This window comes from Condylura cristata, unplaced genomic scaffold, assembly GCF_000260355.1.
Source record: "Condylura cristata isolate star-nosed mole 26May11 unplaced genomic scaffold, ConCri1.0 scaffold00027, whole genome shotgun sequence".
NCBI lineage: Eukaryota > Metazoa > Chordata > Mammalia > Eulipotyphla > Talpidae > Condylura > Condylura cristata.
This window is the reverse complement of record NW_004567128.1, coordinates 18,119,852-18,125,803: the sequence shown is the minus strand read 5'-3', so window position 1 is coordinate 18,125,803 and position 5,952 is coordinate 18,119,852. Positions and strand designations below refer to the sequence as shown.

Below are 5,952 nucleotides of genomic sequence, written 5' to 3'. Positions count from 1 at the left end.
GTAGGCTTAATCACGTGTGCTTTAACATACACACTTGAAACTCACTTTTCTCAAACTTCAGATGCATTCTCTTGGTCAAGATTTCTAGTTTAAATAATTTTAATATTTTAAAACTTAGTATTGTAACCTGTTCACCTTTTTACATTCTTAACATGTTTTGGTATACAAGGGGAAATGAGTGAATTTTGCAGTTATAAGATGAAAGGGCTCAAACTAAAATGAAAATACAAAAATCTGACCACCATGATACTTACATTATAAATGTAATGGAACTGTAGTTAAATTGATTTTTTATTACCTGTTATCTTGCCGAGGTAGAATCCACAATGCAAGACAGATCATCTAGCTATAGAGAGAAAAGTCCACGTGGATGTTAACAACATCGACATCTGATCACTTCCTCACTCAGTCTTAGGCCTTGTTTACTCCAGTGATTGCCTTCTATTTTGCATTCTAGCAATAATTCATCCTCTCCTATTTTGTTGGCTATCAATGTCTCATAGAACCTCCAGTCCCACTTTCTATGAAGTTTAGACCAGGAGAGCAATCTTTGGAGTATTATAGCAAAAAGAGGTGCCACTTTCCACTAATTTGTTAGAGGCTTTTAGAGAGAGAAAGGGGACTGAAAAGCTTTTCTCAAAATAGGAGATTCAGATGTCAGCTGGGTAAGCATAATCTGTTACTAATCACAGGTGTCGGATTAAAAAATCAGAAGACAAGCACTCTAACCCTGAGCTATATATCCTGTTTTAGGATTGGAAAGTCAGTACACATACATGCAATTTTTATTTTCTTACTAAGCATTATATAGACTCAATCTACTAGTCATATAAAATCTATTTCTATTTACATTTCATCTTTCCATTTTTATTTCAGATCTTGAATGATTTTTTGTTGTTGTTGTTTTCAGATAATCCTAACAGCTTCACTTCTGCCTATTCAGAGCCAGGGTTCATATTTTTGACTGTGCAGTTATATCAATATAAAATGGAAGACTTTATATTCTGATTTACTGTCCTTAGAATATTTTCAGGAAATTCTTCTGCTTTTTACACCATGGGCCATATCAGTTTGTGTTATAGGTGCTTACCTAATTGAACCTATATAAGTGTGCTACTGGATTGAGATTTCTGTAAAACCAGGTAGGTAGGATTTCTTTCCTAACTTCTCACAACAGACTGTTGTATTAGCATAACTCAGCAGGGTTTGTAAATATCCCATTTACTATTATCATATAGTAATAATAATTACTATATGGGCCCAGGATCTTAATTCGGATGTGTATATGTAAGTTCAAGTTAATCTGTTTGCTACCATTCTGACTTTAGGAATATAATGTGTATCTCTGAATTCAATGTGATCATCTATGAAATGGAAATAGTGACACCACCTATTATGTTGTTTTAGGCATAAATGAGGTATTTCATGTAAATGCTTTAACCTGATACCTGATGTGTGGTAGGCTACTTTTATTAATGGATTCAGGTAGTGAGGCTGTGAAAGCTTTCAAGTCTTTGTATTTCTTATATAAAGAACTTATATAAAGAACTTCCATTAAGGCTGCCCTAATTTGTTTAGATTACCTTGACACACACACACACACACACACACACACTCTCTCTCTCTCTCTCTCTCTCTCACACACACACACACACACTCTTAACAGATTCAAATCTGCAGAAAATGACATTTATTTTTAATTTAAAGGATGTTTTTAAATCTTTATTTTTAAATTTTGTTTTCTTAAAGTGTTGTTCATTATTGTACAGTATTCGATTTCTTCCATCAGGTGCAGTCACCTTAATTCTTCAACCACCATATCACCTATGACCTGTCACCATAGTCCCTTGTGCTTGTCCTTTCCCTGTTGGGATTACCCTCACTTGTCCCTTTCTGTATGCCTCAGGTCTATGGGCAGTTTGCAAGTTTTGAATTTTTTTTTACTTTTTTTTTTTTTTTTGGTTTCTCTGTGTTCCACATATAAACGAAACTGATTATCTTTTTTTGTCTGACTTAATTTGCTTAGCATAGTTCCTTCTATCTCCATTCATGTTGCCACATGTTACAGGAATTGTTCCTTTTCAATCTCTGAGTAGTATTCTATTGTGTGTATATACTACAACTTTTTGATTCATTCACCTATTTTGAGGTGTTTTGCTTGTTTCCAGTTTTTGGCTATTGTAATTAGTGGTGTAATAAACACAGGAGTGCAGTTTTCCTTTCAAATTTGTGTTTGTTGTCTTTGTGTAGATTCCTGAGAGTAAAGTTGCTGGATCATATGGTAGATCCATTTTAAGTGATCTGAGGTACCTTCACACAGTTTCCATAGTGGCTAGATGGGTTTACATTCCCACCAGAAGCATAAGATTAACCCTGTCTTCTAGAAGACTCTTCATTAACAATGGTGTTAAGAAACATGAAAGACACATGCCAAAAAAAAAAAAATGAAGAAGAAATGAGATCATTACTTAATTTCATATGCAAAAGTTGATTCAAAATGGGTTAAAGATCTGGATATATGGCCAAAGCTATAAAACACTTGAAAAACAAAACATAGGAAACATCCTATAAAGAACATCTGCTACAAAGATAAAGAGAATCAATTCCAATGACAAGGAAAACCAAAGTAAAAATAAACAGGCAGGACTATACCAAAATAAAACAAACAAACTTCAAAAGAAATCACACAAATAAATCACATACACACAAAAAGGATGGGGAAAAAATGTTTACATACCATATCTGGCATGAGGCTAATTTCTGAATTTTACAATGTGCTAATATAATTCATTGACAAAAAGATACAGCAGTCAAAATAATTGGCATAAGATCTAAATCAGATACTTTTCTATAAAAGCATTCTGATGGCCTACAGATGTGTGAAAAGTTGTGCAACATCACTCACATAAGGGAATAAAAATCAAAACCTCACTGAGCTACCACCTCAGCCTTCTGAAAATATCCCATATCAGAAACCAGGAGAACAATGAATTTTAGTGAGGATTTGAAGGAAAAGGAGCCCTCATCCACTATTGGTGGGTAAGAAATTTGGTGCACAAAAATCAGTGGAAATTTCTTATAATAAAATTGGGAATTCCATATGATCCAGAAGTACCTGTATTTGGTATTTATCTGAGAAATCAGAGATCCCTGATGAGAACTGATTAGTGGATGCTTATGTTCATGGAAACACTGTCCACAGTTGTCCAGTTGTGGAGGCAACCCATGTGCCCTTTAGCAGGCAAATGCATTATGAAAACCTAAATTTATATTCAGTGGAAGATTACACAGCTGTTAAAAATGACTTTTGGGGCAAAATTGAGGACCTTGGGGTGATTATGTTGAGTGAAGTAAGTTAGAAAGTTAGAGATACTAGATGGTTTTACTCATCAGTGGAGTATAAATAACTAAAAAAAAAAAAAAAACAGGAACAGACAAAATACAAGAGGACTAAATCTTATACTTATTGAAAAAATTTAATGGCTACCAGAGGGGAGGGGTTCAGGGGAAAGGCAGATAGGGTGGTTTTGTGGGGGTGAGTGGAAAGAGTGCACATATAGAGGAATGAAGTTATAACCCCAAAATTAAAAAAAAAATGAATCAGTGAAAACAATGATTGATATTTACCTGCCAGTTATGTGTTTCTAGAACAACAATGAGATCTTCCAATGTTGTTTTCAATTAAGTTTTAGGAATAGTGTTCTGTGAAATTTGGTAGGAAATGGATCACATGGTCAGAATGTTTGGGAAATGCTGACAATGTTGTCATAAATTCACTATTTTTTTTTCCATTTAGCACAAAGTTTCCTAGAGCAAACAAAAGCTAGAAAACTAACAATTTTGATACTCTGTGCTTGCATCCAGTCATTTGTTTTTATTTGATCTTATCTCTCCACCCTTTAATCCTTTTCTCTCCTTTTATTCTACTCTGGCCTAGAGATAGAGAAAAATGTCATTTACTACCCCTAGAGAAGCTGTTTACTGTAATAACTACAGTGGAATCTGATACAGGTGTGGTGGCAAATAACAAAAGCTAAATCAAAGTTTGATGCATGAAACTCAAGGGCAGACATACAAGGAGGCTCAGGAAAGTTATAAAATCTTAAAATCTATAACATTTGCAGCAAGACAGGTACTGCATTGCTTTCCAACAAAAGATGACATTCTAAGAAAACTTTCTGAATGTAGTCTGGATGTTCATAATGAAACTCGCTGCTGCTTAGAATGAACACTCATATGTATATATATATGTATGTATGTATATGTATATATATATGTATGTATATGTGTATATGTATATATGTATATGTATGCATGTATATGTGTATATGTATATATATGTATATATGTATATATATATATAAGATAAAATGAAAGAAAAAACATAGGTGGATGTTTTGTAATGGCAACATACATGCCAGACAGGGGTGACCACAGAAGTCACTGCTACTACCACCCCTGGAGCACAAAGCCAGCCTAAGGCTCATTTTCCATTATCACATCATCACTATTACCCTTGATGAACTTGTCAAGAATGGCTGCTCTGCCACTCTGACTTCCAAGGCTCGTCTTGCTGCCCAGACTTAACCATTAGTATTTGTGTAATTTAACAAACATAAATATTTTAGATGAAGCTGAAGATCCCCTTTATTTTAATGCCGGCCCAACCCCACTCCCTTTCTCTCTTTCACAGAGGCAAATGTAATTATGATTTTTAGATTACCTATTTCTACTCACACTTTGCATAGACACCCATTTTCACCAGGGCCCCTGACTACCCACCCAACCTCCACAAGTTCAAAAAGGGGCGGGGGCGGGGTGAGATTTGTGATCCAGGATCCCATGGAATTCTTCTCCCTCCCTCTCTGGAGACCCTGAGCTGCTTGAGGATGGGGCGTGGGGGTGGGGGTTGCAGACTCCTGAATACCTGTTTAAAACATAAACGGTGAGGGTTTTGCACACAAATAAAGAGATCTTTATTTAGAACCAATAACTTTATTGCAAGAAATAGCAGTAAGGGGAGAAAACTGCTGAAATGAACTTTTGCAAAGGCAATACTGAAATCTGAGTGCCTGGCATGGTGACCAGGGGAAGGCACCATGTCCCGGTGCTATGGGCCAGGCAGTTCAGTCTCAGTTTTTCTTGTCGTGGTCATTCAGGGTGAGCTTGTTAAAGAGGTACTCTGCCATGCCGTCTTCTGGAGCCCCCATCTTGCGCAGGCTGGTCAGGTGGTCCCCCAACTCTTTGATGGTCTTGGTTTGCTCTCTGAGGAAGTAACGATCCAGAAAATCACGAAGATGGGCATCTTTCATCTCGGTGGCCAGCTGGTGTAGATCGAGCAGGTTCTGGTTCACGCTCTTCTCCAGGTGCAGGGCACACTCGAAGGCCTTGAGGCTGCTCTGCCAGTCGTCGTACTCCGGCTTCTGGATCTCATGAAGCCGGACGCGGGCCCCTCGCAGGTTTTGGAGCTCCATCAGCTTTTCGGCGCGGCCCTTCTTGTCACAGGACAGCTGCAGGAAGTAGCGAGCGAAATGCTTCAGAGCCACATCATCTCGATCGAAGTAAAAAGCCATTGACTGGTACACGTAGGCCGCGTACATCTCCAGGTTGAGGTGGATGTTGATGGTGGCCTCGCAGTCAGGGTGGTAGTTCTGGCGCACTTGGGATGGCGCTGGGGTCGTCATGGCTAGCGGCGATGCCCCAAAGTTGAGTTGAAAGCAAGCGTTGCCTGGCTGGCAGCAACGACAGCTAAGGAAAACGCAAGTCTCTCAGACTAGACCGTTAATGACGCACTCTGGAATGCGACCGGAAGCGCTGACCGTTAGCGCGTGACTGTGTTTCGTCATATCCTGTGGGGGGCGGGGCTTGTTAAAGGTCAGGGAGCAGGGTTGACAGACAGGAGCTGGCGCATCATCAGAGCTGTGCGTTTGAATTTCTATGGAGCCAAGGGTG

General features: G+C 38.3%; 1 pseudogene; it reads right to left on the bottom strand.

The window, feature by feature from the left end:
- Positions 1-5,132: 5,132 nt before the first annotated feature.
- LOC101635254 lies at positions 5,133-5,684 on the bottom strand (annotated as a pseudogene).
- Between the last annotated feature and the right edge of the window lie 268 nt (positions 5,685-5,952).